Source organism: Lygodium microphyllum, chromosome 12, assembly GCF_053477565.2.
Source record: "Lygodium microphyllum isolate KBCC chromosome 12, Lygodium_microphyllum_v1.1.10, whole genome shotgun sequence".
NCBI lineage: Eukaryota > Viridiplantae > Streptophyta > Polypodiopsida > Schizaeales > Lygodiaceae > Lygodium > Lygodium microphyllum.
The window spans coordinates 45,696,199-45,717,951 of record NC_141146.1 but is presented as its reverse complement, the minus strand read 5'-3'; positions in this window follow the sequence as shown (position 1 = coordinate 45,717,951).

Genomic DNA, 21,753 nt, shown 5'->3' with positions numbered 1-21,753 from the left:
TCATCGTCAATAGATATATCCGAACAAGGGCCACAATTAAAGAAGAGGTCTTCTTCATACGCAACATTAGCCAATGAATCGGCATACTGATTCCAGTTTCGTGGAATCAGCTGAAAAGACACTCTATCAAATTCATCTAGCAGGGCTATGGCAGTATGATGGTACATGCAAAGGATGGGGTTTCGTACCATGTACGTCCCATTGAGTTGATTTAAAACCAACTGAGAGTTCTCTTTCACCAACAACTGGCGGATACCACCCTTCTTTGCAATATTTAGACCCATAATTAGGGCTTTGTATTCTGCCATATTATTGGTGAAATTCACCCCGAGATAAGCAGCTAACTTCATGACAATGCGTCGTCGGGGGTCTCGGATGACGACTCCTACACTTTCTTTTTTGCATGCACCCCTGGACGCCCCATCAAAGTACAAGGTGTACGTCCATAAAGGGTTTACATATCCCACCATTTGGAACTCTACTCGTAATTATGGTAATCAAAATTCAGCATGTTCAACGGGTGGACCGTAGGCTCCATCCCTCCATCATCAACCCTTCGAAAAATGGGGAATCGACTTCATAGGACCCATCAGTCCTGCGGCGCAGTACTCACAAGCCAAGTACATCATTGTGGCCACGGATTACCTCACGAAATGGGCAGAGGCAAGAGCCACACGTAAAAACGACGCTAGGACGACTGCCAAGTTCTTATGGGAGCAAATGATCTCACGATTCGGTTGCCCCATCGAACTGGTTAGTGACCAAGGCACACACTTCATCAATGAAGTGATAGCGCATCTCCTGTCCACCTTTCTTATTATCCATTGCAAATCATCACCATACTACCCTCAGGTGAACGGTCAGGCAGAATCCATGAATAAGATTCTCGTCAATGTCCTGACCAAAGTAGTCTTAGCCTCAAGTAGCGACTGGGACAACAAACTTATGGCGGCTTTGTGGGCTTACCGTACAGCTTATAAAATGGCTGTCGGTCAAACCCCGTTCAAACTGACCTATGGAACAGAAGCAATCCTACCCTTAGAATTCTTTGTTCCTAGCCTAAGAATAGCCCTTCAAGAACGATGGGAAGGGAAGGAGGCATGGACGCAATGCCTGGTCGAGCTCGAATGCCTATCAGAGACTCGTCTTCTAGCCACCCATGCACTTATATGTGAGAAGGCCCGTCGCAAGAGTTGGTTTGACAAGCATGTCAAGCAGTGCGACTTTGAATAGGGCGACTTAGTGCTCCTCTACTCCGTTAAGGGACATAAACAGAAAATGAAATTTTGAGGCCTTGGACCCTTCAAGGTTGTGCAATCAGCCGCATAGGCAATGTCGAACTCGAAACCTTAGATGGTGAGGGAATAGGCTTCTTCAATGGCAGTCGTGTCAAGAAGTACTACCCTCCCACCCATCCGGGTTCTTAAGTTAGGCGTGCCTGGTGGCTTTGGTCGGCCGGCTTCGCTCCTAACCCCCTAGCCCCTTTTGCTCCCCCACTTCACCCTTAGGGCACATCAAGGGCAGGACATACCTAGGGAGGTAACACTCGCCTATGGTTAGACCTGTCGCCCTAAGCCACTTGCACCACACCTCCCTCGGCACAGATGGGGTCCTCAAGTGTGGGACATCACCCAAGCTTGCCTGCGGTTAGACCCACCTCCCCATTCCAGTAGCACGAGCACAGTACACTAACATGGTACGGTAGACACTCCCCTTAGGTAGAGCATAGCATCTTCTCCTGTCAGGCATCACAGAAAGCGATAAACCACCAACTTCGGAGGCCTCGTCAACCACTCGCTATCCATTTAACTTCTCCGACAACCATCCTTCCTCAGCTTCCATGAGCACTTGAATCTCCACAAGGCGCCTCAAAAAACTTGGAAAACTCTTGTAAAAGAGCGCTAGGCTCCCTCCTGTGCCAATTGTAAAATATTAGACGGGCATAGGCTAGAGGCATAAGGATAGAAGAGGGAAATGGAAAAGGACCTTGCCACAATGGCCGATCATGTAAAAAAGGGGATGGGTGCCCATGGGATTTTAGGGTTTATATATATAAAGTTCAAAAAGTGAATGGAAGCTCATTCTTTGGTGTCTGGCTAACAAGAGCTCTCTTCTTCTTCTCTTCTTCTCTTCTTCTTACTTGTGTGTGCTCTTGAGAGAGGGAGTGTGAGAGTGTGAGGGAGTGAGTGTGTGAGAGTGAGGGATCAAGAGGGTGAAGCTCTTCACCATCTCCTCTTCTCTTCTTCTCTTCTCTTTTCTTCTCTTTTCTCGCGTGCGCGGCTATGGAGGATAGAGCTTGGAGATGGAGGAGGCTTGAGGATGCTTGAGCTAGCATCAAGAATCGTGGAGCTACTGAGGTGTGCGAGGGAGGAGGCTACTCACATTGGCATCAAGGTAAGCTCACTACATTCGTAGGATCAACGGCGCATCGGCTAGGTGAGAGATAGCCATTGGAGCTTGCTTGAAATGCTTGAAGCAATAAGCAATCCATGGATCTTGGCGGTTGAGCGAAAGCTCCCACAATTTGCTTTGATACCATGCTAAGGTACCTCTCATTAAAATCTTAGAGGGGTCCTTTTTACTGTAATCTCATGGGTCCATGAGTGATATCGACTAGTCCCCCTTCTAGAAATGGTAATCTTAGTTGAACATGGGAGTTCTCATCTTAGCTACTCAAGAGTGATGGATGGTTACCTTATAGGAAATGTAATGCCCATCTAAGAAATCCCACTTTACACAACTAATCAAGGACGATAGTAGCTAACATTGCACTTGGTTCTAAGTTAGTGTGAAGTAAGAGGGAGCTATGTGTCAACCTCTCCATTGTAGCCTAGTCACACATTCACCCCTCTAAAACAAGGTTAGCTTAGGAGTTGTAGGTGGTCATGATTATTTAGCTCTAATCCTAGCAATGTAGAAATCCACTTGACTAATCAAATCCACTTCTTCATAGGATAGGGTCATGTTAACCTCCAGTTCCTACTTTCCATCCAATCAAATGATGTTCTTTAGTTATTTAATTACTACCACTTTGTGTTTAATATACATGTTTGTTCATTGCATCCTTAGCATTGTTTCATTAAAGAAATACCTTTAATAAAATAAAGATGGAAAAATAATGATTTCTTAATAATTACTAAACATTTACTAATATAATACATTTGAACAAAATTAGCGATCACTATTGTCTACACAAAACTTGTTACCAACTTAAGATTTGGCTCTACTAGTCCATCATTGGTAACTAAAGCTACATTTTGATTATTGGATATGGTCAATTATGAAAAATCATCACCTCAACAACATCATCAACATGATGTCACACCACCAAACATACTGAATTCAACACCATCAAGAAGGGGACTAAAAACCCCGTATTTGGCCAATAATGCCATCATGATGCCTTTCAAGATGTTGATAATGAAACCATGATTAGAAAGTTGCAAAATGTAGCTAAAGTTTTTGGCTTGCCTATGAGCCATGAGAGGGGAAAAAAAATTGACTTTCCAAATGAACCTTTGCAAAGCTCAATGCAAGCATGTGAATCTTGCTACAACTTTAACAAAAGTGAATGAATACTAAGAGCTAATAAGTTAGTTAAAATCCCTAAGGCTTTAATGATACCTTTAGCATTTATAATTTAAACGATTACTTTTGCACTTAAAGAAAAATCATTATCCTGGGGACCCCTCCAAAATGATAAAAGGGGACCCCTTGAAACCTCAGCCCCATCATCTTAACGAGCATCACCCTAATTAGTCATCATCAACACATTCATGTCATTCTCAACACACATACTCTCTTATACACAACACCCCTCTCCCAAGGATCACTAGGAGTTGAAGGCTTAATATCATTGAAGTTATCACCTAGATACTTCATGGACCCAAAATTCTACTTGAATACTTTTATTGTTGGTGTCGTATTTCCATAGCCTTTGCTCTTGATGTGAGCAATGACTTGAATATGATGCTATTGGTGCATCAAAATTCCTATGCCTCAAAACTAGATTATTGTAGCCCAAGTTCTTCTTGTTTCTATATCAATTAGTAACATATTTAATGTTTGAAAATGGACGGTTTCGTATGAAATAAAAGAGCACCACAACTCTTGTTTTCATGCTTAAATCATGGTGGGAATATCGAATAGATCTTATTAACTACATTGACCTCCTTCTTTGTACTTGTGCAAGACCACCAGTGATGCAGACCATGTGATCATAGTGAGTGAGTCATGTTTTTGTGACAATCACCTATATCATTACTAGTGCAACTTAGGAGGCAATAAAACAGATCTTATTGGTGGTCTCCCTTAGAAGAGAGGGAGGGTCAAGTATTAGGTCTAGGGAGGATTATTGACTAGCTTGCCACCTTATTGAGATGAGGTGTGCAATCCCTTAATATATTTGTGGTAGACTAGATCTTTTTGAATATTCAAAACTAACACTGAATTAAAAAATAGTTCACATTATGCTCTTTACAACCAATTTCTCAAGCACAATACTTGGTTTGATGGTATTGCATTCAAAGTTGGAAGGGCGGAATTAGCATTATCTTTGACAAGAGAGAAACAAGAACATTAGATACATAGATTTCCATTAGCAAATGTTTCGACAACCAAGAATAGGTAGAAATCAATGGTGGTAACAAGGATCCTTGAATACAATCTTTTGAAGACAATATCTTATAATTAACTTTTTGAAAGAAAATAATTACTAAAAACCAATGACTTGACTATTTTGTTCATAACTTGGGATAATCTATTCCCTTCCTTCTAAAGTTTCTTAAGGCTTCACCTATTTAAGTATCTACTTTTTTCTTTTTGATTGATCTCCTAAGGATCAAGATGTGTGTAGTAGCTCAAGGTCTTTATATATCTTCTAACAACAATCTCACTAGGGGGAAAGGTAATGTATATTGGCAATTTAATTCAAGCCACAAGGGGGAAAGGTAATGTATAATGGCAATTTAATTCTAACAACAATCTCACTAGGGGGAAAGGTAATAGCTCAAGGTCTTTATATATCTTCTAACAACAATCTCACTAGGGGGAAAGGTAATGTATAATGGCAATTTAATTCTAACAACAATCTCACTAGGGGGAAAGGTAATAGCTCAAGGTCTTTATATATCTTCTAACAACAATCTCACTAGGGGGAAAGGTAATGTATAATGGCAATTTAATTCTAACAACAATCTCACTAGGGGGAAAGGTAATAGCTCAAGGTCTTTATATATCTTCTAACAACAATCTCATTAGGGGGAAAGGTAATGTATATTGGCAATTTAATTCAAGCCACAAGGTTGTGAGCTTATTATAATCGAAGGTCAAAGAGGTCTAGTCTAAGAATATTTGTATAGGGATCTTCTTGATGGGCCATCACAATATAGATTTTCTACCTACAATATACTTTTTTAATCACCCTTAATCTCTTATAAATGCTACTAAATTCTCCAATATTTAACCCCTAGGGCAACTTTATAATCAATGTACTTACATACTTTTGTTTTATACTTCTCTCTTTTGGTTTGAATGATTTTCCACTTGTCTGTATCCATGTTTCAATCTAGTAGACTTAGGACTTGGTTTAATAATGGGGTCAATAGATGTTGAGTGAATTTGACTAGAGGCCTTTCCATTCTAGGGTTTACTGCATTACATGATTCTCCTAAAGTTCTTAATTTTTCTCACAATCTCTCTCAAATCTATATCTCAATTTCTTTGGTATTTAAATCACCTAGTCATTTTTCAATTGTTTATAATCAAAGCTTGAGTATGCATTTAAAGGTCCTAACTTCTAATTTCTATGGTTATGTCATGACTCATATAGATTCTTTGACATCTCTAATGATTGAATTTTTGGTTTAATGTTGACGATTAAGCCAAAAATACTAAACTAAAGTATGAGTTAATCCTACTCTAATTTTTTATTATGAAAAATTTAGCACTAAGTGGTTTCCCAATGTGTCACTAATATGTCCAACCCCAATGCCCTAGGTTATGTGGATCTCAGTGAAAGACATTGCTGGTAGTAGAGTATGTGTTGATAACTTCCATTTGTCTACATGGTGCCATATTTGATAGTCTTGATGCTTTGAGATCTCATCTTCATAGTCAATCAGTCCTCATTTGGCTTCTTCAAATGTGAATTTTGTGCCTACACAACCACAAACATGATGGCTATGTATCTAATATAATTTTGAAGCTTGAGTGAACGGGGTCAAGTAGGTGGGATGAACAGAGTAAGGTGTGTGTGAATGGGAACAAGAATGAGTTATAGGTGAATGTGGTGAGAATCTCTATGAACAACGTTAAAATGATGATAAATGAGGATACCAAGATTCAAGGGTGCCCAAAGAATTGGGGGTTTAAATATGTTGAAAGAAGAGATACAATGAGGCTATAGGAGAAGGGACTTAAAAGACCATGAGGGGGTTACTTCAAGTGACTAGGACCTAATGGAGAGGAGGAGGAGGAGGAGGATGACAATGATGAAGATAATGATGCAATTAGACATTGGCTTTGTAGGCTGGCCAAAGATAGAGTAGCAAGGGTCAAGATGATGATGATGGTAATGGTGATGATCATGGTGGTGGTGGTGGTGATGATGATGATAATGATGATGATGATGACATGAAAGTGATGATGGGGAGGGATGTGACGTGGTGACACCTATAAGAGGAGGGTGTTGTTGACTTATAGGTGGCATAATGTTCCCAACAATGAGTGAGGTGGTCGAGTTGTGGTGTTGGTTGAGATTGGCAAATAAGTAGGGTTAGTAGTAGATTGGAACACGTGAAAGGGATTGTGGTGGTGGTTAACAGAGGTGCTAGTGCAATGGTTTTGGCGAACCAAGTTGGCAGCCAAAATGACAAATGTACTCTTTATCTCTCTCTTCTTGTTCTAGAAAGAGGGACTCCTTTGTGTTTTCTATCCCCCATCCTACTAGCTTTATAGCTAATAATGGCAATGGCCTCCTCCTTTTATTGATAGTTTCAAGGGGTGAGGGATCTAATCCCATCACCATCAGGAACTCAAATTTCTTGTTTTGAAAAAATCAATAACTTAAAGATAACCTTGAGAGGGGGAGGGGGTTTAATCCTCCCATCACATCCCTAACTTACAAGCAGAAGGTTCATGCTCCCCACCCTACATGCTTGCACAGACATATACAAACACACACACACACACACACACACACACACACACACACACACACATACACATGTGCTTGTGTGCACACACATGCACATGCATATGTGCATGCATGCACATGCATGCGTACACACATGCACGCGCGCGCGTGCACACACACACACACACACACACACACACACACACACACACACACACACACACACACACACACACACACACACACACACACACACACACACACACACACACACACACACACACACACACACACACACACACACACACACACACACACACACACACACACACACACACACACACACACACACACACACACACACACACACACACACACACACACACACACACACACACACACACACACACACACACACACACACACAATGGATGACTTTATGAAATTGTTAGGAATAGAAGATGGGGAAGTAGAAACACTAAATGATATGAATGAAGTATTCTTTTAGCATATAGCTTCCACTGCACAAGGTGGTGGGGTTTGCTTGAGATGGAGCATCATTAAGTGGAGGGGATGGGTGGTAAAAGAATATGTTTTTTTGTATGGCTTCAAGATGACTCATTAGTATTCACTATGTGGTGTATAAAGAAGTCTTGGCAATCAAGGATACATGTGAGTACTTTGGAGAGTTTAAACATGTAGATAAGTTTTCAAATAAACTTAGCAAATCCACAATGAGATTCATGTTTCCTTAGAGAATATTTGGGCAAGCTAATGGACACATTGTTAGCACAATGATACATAGGCTTGGAATTACACAATTCAAGATAGTTATCTAGAAAAAGATTATGAGAAGTTCGTTTTATCAATCTAACTTATCGTGCTTTATTCATATTTATTTATCAATCTAACCTATTGTGATTTATTCATATTTTATTCTTAAGCTTTTAAGTATTAGTACTTTTAAATAATTTATTCTTATATAGGTTGGTAAAATCATTCTCACTTTGCTTTCTTGTTGGAAGGAGAAACATCATACTCTATACAAGGCTTCCACAATATTTGAGCTTCAATTTGTCATTCACTTATTGGTGGACATGTTGAAGGAGGTGACCTTATCAAGTGCCAAGTTTCAATAAGACAACATTGACATGACAATTGTAGCAAGAGATGTGCATGCCCTAATATTTGATTGAAAGATAGATATCTTGATGAGAAAAAAGAGGTGGTAAAGGGTTAAAACTTCCTTCTCCATGGTTCCATGCATTTAACAAAGAGCTATTGTATGTATCAATAACCAATAAAAGTAACAATATCCCATATCTTATCATCTCTCAAGTGGTGTTGGTGGAAGTCTAGATGAATAAATCAATTTAGGACAAACTTTGATTGGAAACATATATTTCCAATTTAGAATTACACTTCAATGACCTCCATTAGCTAAACTTTTCTCTCTCAAACAATATCATAGGGATGATAAGATTTATCATAGACAAGCAAAGGATTCTTGAAGATCAAATGAAAAGTAAATTTCGATTAGTATCGATACTTATTGCTGATCAAAAGCAATGTGAAATGCAATTGTTTAGATTTGTTAAAACATCATACTCTTCTTAGCCATCTTTAGAGCTTATTGATGCTTCAAACCAATGGTGTGAAGAGATAGAATATGAGCAAATGGAGCTTGAGCTATTCAAATTGTCGAAAATTTTTGTCACATTACTTGCTAACTTGGCTATATGTGAAAGAGAGAATTCAAATGAAGTATGTTCAAGAGCATTAAAAGACATAGTTTGTACTTAACTACACTTGCCATGCTTATGTTTGTTTGTTTATCAACACCCAACAACCTAGAGGATGTAGACTAGGATGGGATATTTGATGTATAGAAGCTCATGAAAGATAGAATACCTCAAAAACTACATGCTTTGTAATGAAAATTGTTAATATATCAAATTTTAAAAACTACTATGTCTTATACCTTGGTGATTTTTAAGTCCTTGCTTTATAGAGATTTTTTAAAGGTGGAGTCTTCATATTCATTTTCTCATTCTAAATTTCTATAATGGGTATTTGTCTTGAAATTTTGGATTAGAATATCCATGACAAAGGAAAGTTAGATTCCACCCTTCAATATAATGTTTATGTTGAACGATCGGCTTACTAAGAAGGATATAGACATCAATGGCCCTTAAAAGAAAGGGTATTATTTGTACTCAACCTTCCTCTTTGAATGATATTTTGAGGGGATTGGGTTTAACACATGGTATTGGATTTAGTGAGAAGTCTCATAATGTTGCTTACAAATATGAGAAAGAAAATTACTTTTAACTTTGTCTTTTTGAAAATACATAATTTACATTTTTAGATCTTTTTCTTGAGGGATGCTTCTAGAATACATGAAGATATATAAGAAAGATGGAAGTGTCACAAAACCTTTAGATACATCCATGTTTGAATAATATACTTTAAAGACTCATGCTAGGATATTGGTAAGAAAAGTGACATAAGTTGTTAGTACATTGTCCTACCAAACTAATGGTGGTGTCATGCAAGTGAAAAAGGAGTAGGATGTATTTAGAAAGCTGTGAATTCATTGTGATCACCCATCCACTTTAAAGAGCTTTTTGCAACTAAAGTTAGAAGTGGGCAATAACCAATTAATTTATTTTAAGGAATGACCCCTCAACTTGATATAATAGAAAAGAACGCAAAATGCTACAATGATGTGTTAGGTATAAGACTACACACCTTGCAAATTTTATAGAGGGGACACAATATTATAATTCTTTGGATGAGTTAGGTATAATAGTAACACTTTATGAGTGCATTGAATGGAAGTGGGGGACCGTGCTCCACTATAAAGGTATATTCTTACATTTTGCATACTAAATGTTGATCCTGTATATATGGAAACAACACTTTGGAGAGAAGGAATGGACTTGATCATTTGATTACCTCGAGTACCAATATAAGATACTTATTGAGGCAAGATACAAAAAAGTGGTGCTCTATAGCACTTATAAGGTTGGATGAGATCTTTTAAATTCATATGTCCTTTCTACTTGGTTTTAGGCTAATTTTTGACAAAAATAGAAATTCATAGTAACGGTAGTTCATAAGGGGTATAATTCCATTACTTCATTTCCCTAGGTTGAGTATGAAAGGTTTGATTTTACAATTGTGCTTCTTCTTCCATGTATACATTTGCAAATTTCTTTTCACTTTTGGTTTAGTTTTTTCATTGGTGAGAATACTAGGATTTGTGGACATAATGAAAGTATAAAACGATAAGGTGTTTGATGATATACCATCGTACACTATTTACAATAACCCTACTTTCCATTAGGTAACATTTTCTTTCTCTTGCAAGAAACATATTTGAATATATTTTATTATGTCATACTACCCTATCATGAGGATAATATTTTTAAATAAATACATTCTAAATGATTTTAGTTGTTAAATGTTTTTCATCCTTTTGGTAGCCTAATCTTAGTTGTTTGTCCATATAGTACTTGATCTTAAGTTTAAATAGATATGTTTGATGAGTTCCCTACAAGGATTTCATAGAGATATCAAATTGTAAGTGCACATTCTTTTTGGATGAGTACCATATCCCCACTATTGTATGGGTCCCTAACATATTTCTAAATGGGTTTTCAAGAGGAGTGTATGCTACAATGGAGGACCCCCATTTAAAAGGGATAAAGGAGTACATTTGTACATTTTTTAAGTTTCTCACTACTTAGATAGCAGCCCTTATGGGGAGAGTAATAGCAAATACCTAAGACTTTTTTGAAGCAAAATTTATGCTTAAAAAGAAGAGGATGATTGTCAATGATTTGCCTATTTGTTGGAATTTTATTTTTATTATCTCTAACACCCATGGTCTCAATTCTATGGCTCACATCAAAGTGCTACAAAGGAGACTATATATGGCTTGTAAGAGCCAATTCTATAAAGATTCTTATTGATAAACGTGTGAATATTGTAGAAGTTTTAGATTCTCCACAACTTGGCCTTGATGGGAGAGAGACAACTTCAAGGATAGGAAATGCCTCCAAGGATACCAAGGGGAAGAGGTCTACATGAGCTAAGGTGAGTTCTAAGGGTGCACAAAAATGAGCAAAGCATCCCCAAGAAAGACACCAATAAGACATCATGCAAGGAGGCATAAAATGGAATATCCCCTAGGAGAATATTAGAAGGACCACAATAAATAATATTTGATTCAATTGCTAGAGGATTATGTTAGATTTTTATGCTATCCTTTGGGCATTTTGAACATTTACTTGGATATTGTGAGTTAAATATTCTTTATGTGTTGATGGAAGGCTTGGATGAATCATCATCAAGCATATCTCAATTCTATAAGTGAACTGAGATCGAGTATAGGAGCAGATGGGGGGGGGGGGGGGAGGGGATGGGAGTGTGGGTGTGAGTGTGACAACAATTTCAGCCCAAGCTTGAAACATACAATTTAGGTACTGTGAGGGTGACATGTAGCAAGGGGAAAAGGTGGTAGTGATGGGCAATGCCATAATGGTCCCCCCAGTAGTGCACATTGAGAAGATGGGTAGGGGAGGGAGGGGGTCTTTTGTCAGAACACTGGGAGAGGGAGGTTGCCATTTGACAACATTGGCTACCCCCTTAGTCCCCCGTCTCCTCAATAAAAGCTCTCCCTCTTAAACCTTAATATTATAACTGAATTATATAATTAATATAACTAACTGAAGTTACTAACTAACCTAAGTATCTTATTGTTGACCTAACCTTCTAGTTAGATTATTTCTAACTTAAATGGTTACTTTAAGCGAATTTTTCTACATTACATATGTATTTAGTTATTTGCATGGATTGGATTCCTACGAGACTGAGTGTGCTACACGTGATGAATGGGGGATAAGTATATTCCATCCTTAAAACTAAGGAGCAATGGAGAGCTAAGTACCTACCAGCCTAAATGAGTACTCAGAAAACAATTGGAGTGGCATGATGCACAACACCTTCTAGTAAGCTAAACTTACTCTTATGGAAGCTAATAACTGAAAGTTTTCCCACTAGAGAGAAGCTAAGCAATGAAGTGGAAGAACACCTTTATTAAGATCAATTTTGAGGCCACTTAGACATTTCGATTAGCTTTTGTTGATGATGATAAGATTAGTGAATAAGTAAATGAGGCAATGCCATGTGTACATGTATCCTCTCAAGGAACTTCCAGTTAAAATCTTTATGCTCGATATGATTTTTTTATGCCTCCCTTTTCTTTATTTTCAGCACCCTTGATGTGACTTTTAAAAAATGTGACAAAGAGCCTCCAAACCCATCTTCTTGCGGCACTTCTAGCCAAAAGCTTTATACTTTATGTGACATTTTTCACCTCCCCTTTTTTCTTTTTTAGCACTTTGATGTAAAAAGTAATAGTTTTTAGTCACCCTTAAATTTAAGAAAATAAAAACTGTTCTCGATCTAAGAGATGTTTTTGTATTTTTATGGTGCATGTTGTTTTATGTGCACTTGTCTTGTAACCATATTATTTTGGTACCAACCTTATTTTTTGAATGTCTCCCTTTTCTTCCACTCTCATTTCTTTTCAATACCTCATGCTTCTTCCATGGTTTCTTCTGGGAAACCATCTAGACTTATACATGCATACATGAAGGGAGTGAGCCTTGAAGTGGAAACTCCAACAATCATAATGTGTGATCAGCCTTCCCTTTATACAAATGTCACTGAAAGAATAAAGAATGAAGTGATAGTGATGGGCACTCACCACCACCTACAGTGTACATGTGTGCGAGTAACTAATACATGATGTAGGTAGTACTATCAGTGTAACTAATACGCTGTCCCAACGCGTAGGGTTGAAGGTCACCACAGGGGTTTGGCATGAGAAGAATGTATGGGGGTTCAAGAGCTTAGATTCCTAAAGATGGTAGAGATAAGAGAAGGGATGAAGGTTTCAAGCCAAGTTCTTGAAGATAAGAGATAGCAGGGTGAATGAAGATATAGGGAGAGGAGTAGATGGAAGAGAAGGGGTTCGAAGAAATTGAAGACATAGAAGAATAATCCCAAAAAGAAATAGAAAATGAAGAAGAATACTAATAGAGATGAAGCTTGTCATTTTCTTTTAGCATTATGAGAAGATATAACTCTAATAAAAAAAAACGTGTATAAAATAATACCTTCCTCTATGCTGCTTAGATTGCTAATATGATGCTTCCATTGGCTTCAAAAGGGGGTTAAATACCAGGCCACCTAACTAGAATTTTGCCAGATCACTCCTTCTTAATCTCCCACTTTGGAGTGCTGTTCACTGCCTAAAAACAGCAATCAGGCGTCGCGCGATTTCATCAATCTCTCTTTGAATATAAAATCCTCTCAAATTGGCTGAAAGCTACATGCTTTCTTTTACATGTCATCCTAATCTAGAAGTTTTCTATAGTTTTATGGATTTTTACAAGAGATAATATCTAGAATATCAAAAATTGACTAAAAACTTGTCCAAAAAAATCTACTATTTTGAACCATCGACACTAACAGTAATGCCTAAAGTGGCATTGGCTCTCCAAATCTAAAAGGAAGCCACACTCTAGATTTTTTTACACAGTGTGTGCATAGTAGCACGACAACGCGCATAGCTAAGCACAAGTACATTTACCCCCAACAACCCCCCACTTAAACGTGAATGTGCCCCTAGTGAGAAGAGAATAAGAAAAATGTGACAAAGTACAAATATAAATAAGTACAACAGGATGAGGAAAGATGTCATCTCATCCAATACCCATCAACCTCCTTAGGAAGGTAAAATGCTCCATTGAGAGACTTTTAGTAAGCAAATCTGAACAAATTTGGTTAGTTGACATCTTGACAAGCTCAACACACTTGTCCTCAATGATCTCTCAAATAAAATGGTAATGCACCTCAATATGCTTCATCTTCGCATGGAAGACCGAATTCTTAACCAACCAAATAACACTCATAGAATTTGAATGCAACATAGGGACCTCATCAGTAATGCAAAGGTTTGATATTAGACGGCCTAGCTAGAGAGCCTCCTTACAAGCCTTAGTAGGTGCAACATACTTTATCTCTATAGTAGATAGGGCCATGCATTTTTGCACTTTGGATATCGAAGAAACAACACCTCCAAATGGGTAAGCATTTTCATTCCTTTCAAGGACATATACCCAAGGTGAAAATGCCAAAGAGATATACGTGGAACTCATCCATTACCAAAACATGTTCAATTGACCCAAATATAAGCAAGGGGTGGAGAGTATGGGACTTAGCACCGCATGCAATGATAAGGTTCCCACATGTAATCTTCCATGAGGAATCACCAAAAGAAACTATATAACTTGCATCATCCAAAGTGCTAACAAAGGTAAGGCTCTTCGTGAGAGCTGGCACATAACGTACATCATAAAGAGTAAATGCGCTACTTGAACCAAGCTAGACATCATCAATACCAACAATATATAATGCCAGGTCATTACCCAGACGGATAGATCCAGTCATACTTTAATAGGAGTGAAACCACTCTCTATGAGGGGTCATTTGAGAGGAAGCCCCTAAATCTATTAGCCAACATTGAGTATACCATGAAAAGCATCAATCAGCTGTGAAGTATCAAGAGAAGAAGCTATAAGTATGAAATCATCACCAGAATCAGTTTGCACGGCATTCATCTCTTCATTCTTAATGTTGGACTTGCTAGAAACAATGCTGTAATCATCATTTTTATCCTACACTTTACCCTTGCCCTTTTCTTTGTGCTTGTCCTCGTGCATTTTATGGCAATGTGGATGGATATGTCCTACTTTCCCATAATAATGACAAGTTAGTGAGAAGTTATGGCTATGGGACTTACTACGAGATTGCCACGTGACTAAGAAAAAGATTACTGAGAGTCTCTTCCACAACAGCCACTAGCACTTCTACCATTATTGCTTCTAATTGTCAAAGCATGAGAGGTGCAGAAAGCATCGACATTCTTTATGTTAACATCTTCATTCAAGAGTGCACCCTTTACATCTTGTAACTTCAACCCATTAATAGGCATGTTTACTCACAAAGCAATATAAAATGTATCCCACAATTCAAGTAGTGTAACCAAGAGGAACAAAGGGGAAAGATTACACTTTAATTCAATCCCTTGTGAAGACAAATGGATAAGAATAGAATGTAACTCATTTAAGTGGAATGACATGGAAGTGCCCTTCTTCATGCGAAGGTCCATGAGTTGCTTCAGTCAATAGATTTGAGAAGCAGGGCTTTGCTTGTCATAGGCATTGCAAATTGTTATCCCATAAGTCCCATGAGGACTGCCCATTAGAGACAACATTATAGGCAACCTGCTTAGAGAGGGATAACATGATGGTAGACTTATATAGCTCATCTAATTCAACCCAATCCTCTACATCAATATGTTCGAGGTTGACACCCTCATTTTTTAAAGGCTTAACCTACATTTTTTGCACTAAACTTGCCAAATTTGGGCCTTCATCCAATACTTGTAGTTGGTGCCATCCAACTTATCAATATTAAAGATAGCACTATCATTGGAATCACAAACCATGCTGAGGCCAAGAAAATGCACAAAAGGGAAAAAATCAAAAATCCCAAAACTTCTACTAGATCAAGCTAAAAGCGAGATACATCCCATAGGCATAACCATCATACATAGAGTAGATCTCACGGGTAACAGAAGAGATCAACCAAAGGTACAACGGAATGAGCACTATAACGAAAGCTCAATACATAGCCAACCAAGATGCATACATCATTGACAACATTGTGATAGAGATAAGTGCCGACTTGAAAGCAGTGTTAGATAAGCCCACTAAGCATCAATTGTATACATAAAGCATGATAAGGGCATGTACAGGTCACAAGTCCCATGGTCTCACTATAAGACCCACAAGATCAATTGCATAACTAAATGCTTAGAATAACATCCAAGTGTCAAGCAACAACAGCTTTCATTGGAATAACAGTCAAATTCTAGACAAGCAAACAAATATCAAAACATCATGTGGAAGGCATCTATACATCTAAGATTAAAGTAGCATACATTCAGGAGCATTTAACCCAAGTAACTTACAAAGCTCTTACTATAGCATCAAATGAACATACATAATAGTGAATGACAACCAATGTCAAGAGCCAAAGCTCCAACCTCAGCTCAAGAGTATGCAAATAGCATAACCAAGCATATGAGATCAATGGTATATCCTAGCATAGCACCAAAGTGTTCGAGAAGCATTAACAAGCAATACGCATCAATTTTCTTTGATAAAATAGCATTCATCCTTGCTTATTAGAACAGTAAAGAACATATGTAAAACTGAGCAAATGAGTGCTCAAATCAGTCCCATAGCATTTGAATATATTGACATAGCACCCCCAAATGATCCGGCATCAAATAGACACGAATAGGCATCATATTGCCATCACCAATAAGCACGAAGCATGAAGACGGGAGCTACCTTGTTTCTCACAACTATGGATTGTTGTTCATAGTCCATGAAGCTGAGATATGAGCTCAACCTTAATGCTAAGTGTTGAAGCAATGCCAAGGCTTATTACTGAGCATCCAAGAGGGGTTTCAAGTGCTCAGTGAGCTGCCAATGAGGAGGAGATGTTGGAGAAGTGTTGTTGCCCCAACCATCCTAAAAACATGTGCAAACTATCGTGATGTTGCTACTACCTTTCCTACCCACATTAGGGCTCAAAACAGTGATCAATGAACTCTAACAATGTACTAGTTCAGGGCTCAAAAGGTCATGAGGAGTGCTAGAGAAATGGATTATCAATACAAGCCTCAAATGGTGAGGCTATGGCTACCAATGAAACCTATGAATTGTAGGTATTGTCCACAAGTTGAAGCAAGGTTGGGTTAAGCTTCTCAACGTCGGTGCAATGGCTCTGATACTAGTTGAAGGAAGTGAGCCTTGAAGTGGAAGCACAAAGCAGAAGTAAGAGCTATGGTGAGAGGGGGAAAAGTGAGAGAGAGAGAGAGAGAGAGAGAGAGAGAGAGAGAGAGAGAGAGAGAGAGAGAGAGAGAGAGAGAGAGAGAGAGAGAGAGAGAGAGAGAGAGAGAGAGAGAGAGAGAGAGAGAGAGAGAGAGAGAGAGAGAGAGAGAGTGTGTGGAAACTCCAATAGTCATAATGTGTGACCGGCCTTCCCTTTATTCAAATATCATTGAAAGAATAAAGAATGAAGTGACAGTGATAGGCACTTGCAACTTGTAGTGTATAGGTGTGTGGGTAACTAATACACAGTGTGGGTACTGTTAGTGTAACTAATACACGAGTGGCTAGGCACAGGCGCCTTTACCCCCAATAATACACATGCCATAATACAAGAGAGAGGATGGTGTAACACATCCAACTACCTACAAGATCCATGATTGGATAACATTTCTTCCCTCTTGGAAAGTTCCTTACAAGATTGACCAATAGAAAAGAGATAATGTCAACTTTCATTAGAAAGAATGGAATGAAGCTTCAAATTACAATAATTAAAATGGTATTTAAAAAAGTAACCTATATATTGTACAAAAGATAAAAGTGGTACACTCATAATTATACACAAAAATCGTGTTCACTCTCCTAACTACTCTGCATTCTATCATGGCTCCAAGAGCCAGTCTAAAATCTCGATAGTTGCGAAAGCAGTTAGAAGTACCAACCAAACAATGACCCATATAGCTTCATAGAGCAGTTTGAGCAAGTCTGCGAGGCCAATGGCCTCATCAATTTGACTCGATGAATCACAAGCTTTTGGTCTATGCTTAGGAGATAAGTGTAGTGTATGGCACACGAATTTAGATGAGCAGACTAACTTCAATAACCTCAAGAGTCTCTTCATTAAGAGATTCTCTGAGTCTGGATACTGTTTGGCCCACAAAATGGAAGCCCATCCCCCTCCCTAAACACTCAATCCACTCACCATCCCCACTCTAGAATATGGCAGGAGGCCTCAAGCGACACTCAACCATACCCAAACATGATGCACTATGACCCCACGCCATGGTGCACCTTGGAGAGCCAGGCCTTGAGAGAGGTATTGCCCCCCTTTTCTTCTACATGCCTTGTGGGGATGACCAAAAGGCAGAGGGAAAACAAAAGGAGAGAGACATAGAGATAGAGTAAGATAGAAAAAGAATGACAAAAAAGGCCATAGACAAGCAATGGAAATGGATATGTCGAGTCACAAATCATGTACAAAGCTATGAATTTTCACCTTCCTTTGTCTTCTTTCATCCACCCTTCTCGTTCCCCATCTAGTATGCTACTATGGGGACACATGGATGTTGAGATACAATCTAAAGCATGCCAATATCCTTCATGAAGTCCATGCTTTTTCCTCATGTTATATTTTCTTATATATTTTCCTTCTAAATAATCAAATAAGAAATTCCTTAGAATCATTATTATTTTTTATTTGAAATATCATAATAATTATTAGAAAAAAATATTAGTAGGAAATCACATGTCAATTTTTTAACCCAAATGCTACATGAAACTATTAGAAAGCTTATAAGATAATGCAAACTATTAGAAGGGGGGGATATTAGAAAAGTTCAAACGTTCAAGTAATTAGTTGAAATAAATACAAAACTTATAACGATATTTAGAATAATGTTAGTTTGGGAAAAGTTTCTAAAGGGTTTCAACTTAGCTAATAAATCACTTTGCTAGAATAGAGGGTTGATTTTAAGCACTTAATAAATGGTGGCCCAAAGGAAATAAGCTAAGTCAATGGGGATGGCTAGTTAGAAAGAGCATCGATAGAATGATTTTCTTATTAGTTCTCAGTATCAAATTGACAGAATTCTAGGTGAAGATGGGGATCATGCAATTGCAGTGTTGGGATAGATACAACAAAAAAAGGTATTGAATTCTCGAAATGTATCTTGTGATTTTAGTGAAGTGCTTCTTTCAAAGATAGGGATCATGCAATAGTAACTTGTGCAAGGAAGTATTGCCATCTAAGATTGGGCTCATGCTATATTGAGTTAGTTGTAAGATATAGTGATTTTCCCAAATTGTACCTTTGTGTTTGGGTGGATGCAATGCTATTGAAAATAGGGATCATATAGTGGTATTGGGTTATAGATAACGATTTTGCATGTGCATCATTGTGAAAGGTAGGGATTTTGTAATGGTATTGAATGTTATTCTTGTGTGAGTGTAAAAGTGTTGTTAAAATGATGTGACCAAAATTCGATTGTTAAGATGGTATTATTGCATGGAAGAGTTGTTTGTGTCTTGGTTAGTTGTTTGTGATGTCATTGAAAATATCTATTATGGATATGATGAGGTTGTTACAATACTAGCATTGGTACCTACCCCACACACCCCAAAGTCTTGCCATGGATAGGATTTCCACTCGGCCAAATATCACCGTCTAGAGTGTGAGATCTAGATGATGAAGTCAAATGTTTGAGGAAGGCTCCCTCCTATGGAAACATGGGTTTGAATGGGAGCTGCTCTGGTCATACTAATGGTAACTCCAACAAGTCCTATGATATGAGAAGGTCCTCCGAAGCATGGTGGATGCTAATTGGGATCAGAGAGACTCTAATAAGACTGGTAGGTCATAGATCCCTTAGGTTGATCTTAATGGGTTAAGGCTGAGAACATTTTATTGCAATGTAGACTTGGTGGGGTTGATTAGCTAAGCCTATAAATCCTACGGGGTCCGGATGTTGTAGCTTAAGAAAGGCATCCAAGTGGCTACCAAATTTCCCATCCCCTAGCTCGGGCTAGGTACATCACAATGGAAAAGTCTACTAGTTTTGACTTCCCTAACCCTATTTTTTTACAACTCCATAGCCTTTTCTTTGAGTCAGTTCTTAAAAACTGGAGGAAATGGTGTGCTATGATAGCAAACATTCCATCCAGAGATAAGGACTTCATGTAGAGATCTTAGCTCCATAAGGATGAGGCCTCCTTTCCATGCAAAATCTGAGCGGCTTAACTTTGCCAATCTACTTCTCTATAATGTTTGTCCACCTCTTTAGGCCCTTCTTACTTAAGTCAGCACTTAGTTTGCATGAGTAGATCCCTGATGTTGTTGGTGGGTCATATGTTTGATTGAAGAACTAGTCTAGACTCCTAGAAAAAGGAAGGAGTCAACCCTTCTATCAGTAGAGCCAACCTAGATGGCTTCATCTTGCACCTCTTTCTTTAGTTAAGATTGCCATAATTGATTGCTTAATTTGATTCTAATAGGTCTACATACCAAAATATCCTCCTATAGTATGTCACCAACTACTCTCTTAATCTCTAGGAGTTCTTTCAACCATTAGTTAAGAATTTCCATCCAAGGGTGTTGCTTCTACATTCTCTTCAATGGGAGAAGTCTAATTCATCAACCTTCCTCGTGGATTGGCCCACTTTATACTACATCTTATCTATACAATTTTGAACCTTCTTCTCTAGTTTTCGATAGAGCCATTGTAAATTCTATTTAGGGTTGTGTTTGATTATTTGGAAGCCAATATCATACAACCAGTGAGGGGTTCACCATAGCCCAAAACGAGAAGCTAACTTCTTCTAGCTTACCACAAAGTTTAGTAGTAGGGAGAATTCCCAACATATTTCAAGCAAGGCATATACTAACTCTTCTTTATCCTCCATAAGGTTGGAGTTATCTTTTGTAACAAATTGTGAGTAAAGCACTCTTGATTTGGGAAAGAAAGTCCTCTTACTAAGAAGTGTGTTCGTGATCATTGCAAAGCATATTGGTGGTAATGGGTAGCCTTCACTTACTAACCTATGTAGAGAAAAGGGAGTATCACTCATTGACAAAGACTTTAGTTATATCATTGTTGAAGAGAGTGCTTACCCTTTGACCTATGTAGAACAAAGGGGTAGTATGACCTATTGATAGAGACTCTAATTATATAATTGGTGAAGAGAGTGCTTACCATTTTTCTTATCATTAGTGAAGAGAGTGCTTAGAGTCAATTGAGGATGCCAAATTCAAGATTGTGTCACATTTTGATGTGCAAAGTCGTACTTCGCTTAGTGAAAGACACCTTCAGTAAGATTAGCTTGATCGAGTTGGAAAATGGTTTTGCTATTATCTTATAGGCATCTTATTCATTATTAAGGGTCTCCATTGAGGCAAGTACTATTTATAAAAAGACTTGAATTTGGGGAATATTTATAAGCCCTACATTTACAAATGAAGAGAATGGTCTATTTCTACTATTTTACTTGGGTAGCAATGCCAAGGCCTCTCCACAATCCTCTTGAATGCATTGGAAGAAATCTATGAATAATCTGTTTGGGCGAGGTGGTTTATTGTCTTTCATCTTTGCCAATGCATATCTAAGCTTCTCTTTCATGAAATTCTTTCTAGTTGCGGCAACATTTCCTCGGGGATGATCCTAGGGTTATGAACCATGAATTCAAATAGCTAAGCCATGTACTCTTTATCAATATGTCTCCTCCATCTAGAATTACTAAGAGATGATCCTTGGAGACCATTTCTTTGTTTGAATCCCTCATGATGGTAGTACCATTGCTCATAGTCAACTTCACACTAGCTTCCTTTTGCTTTTTCATCTTGAGGGTTTTAGAGTAAAATGCACTAGG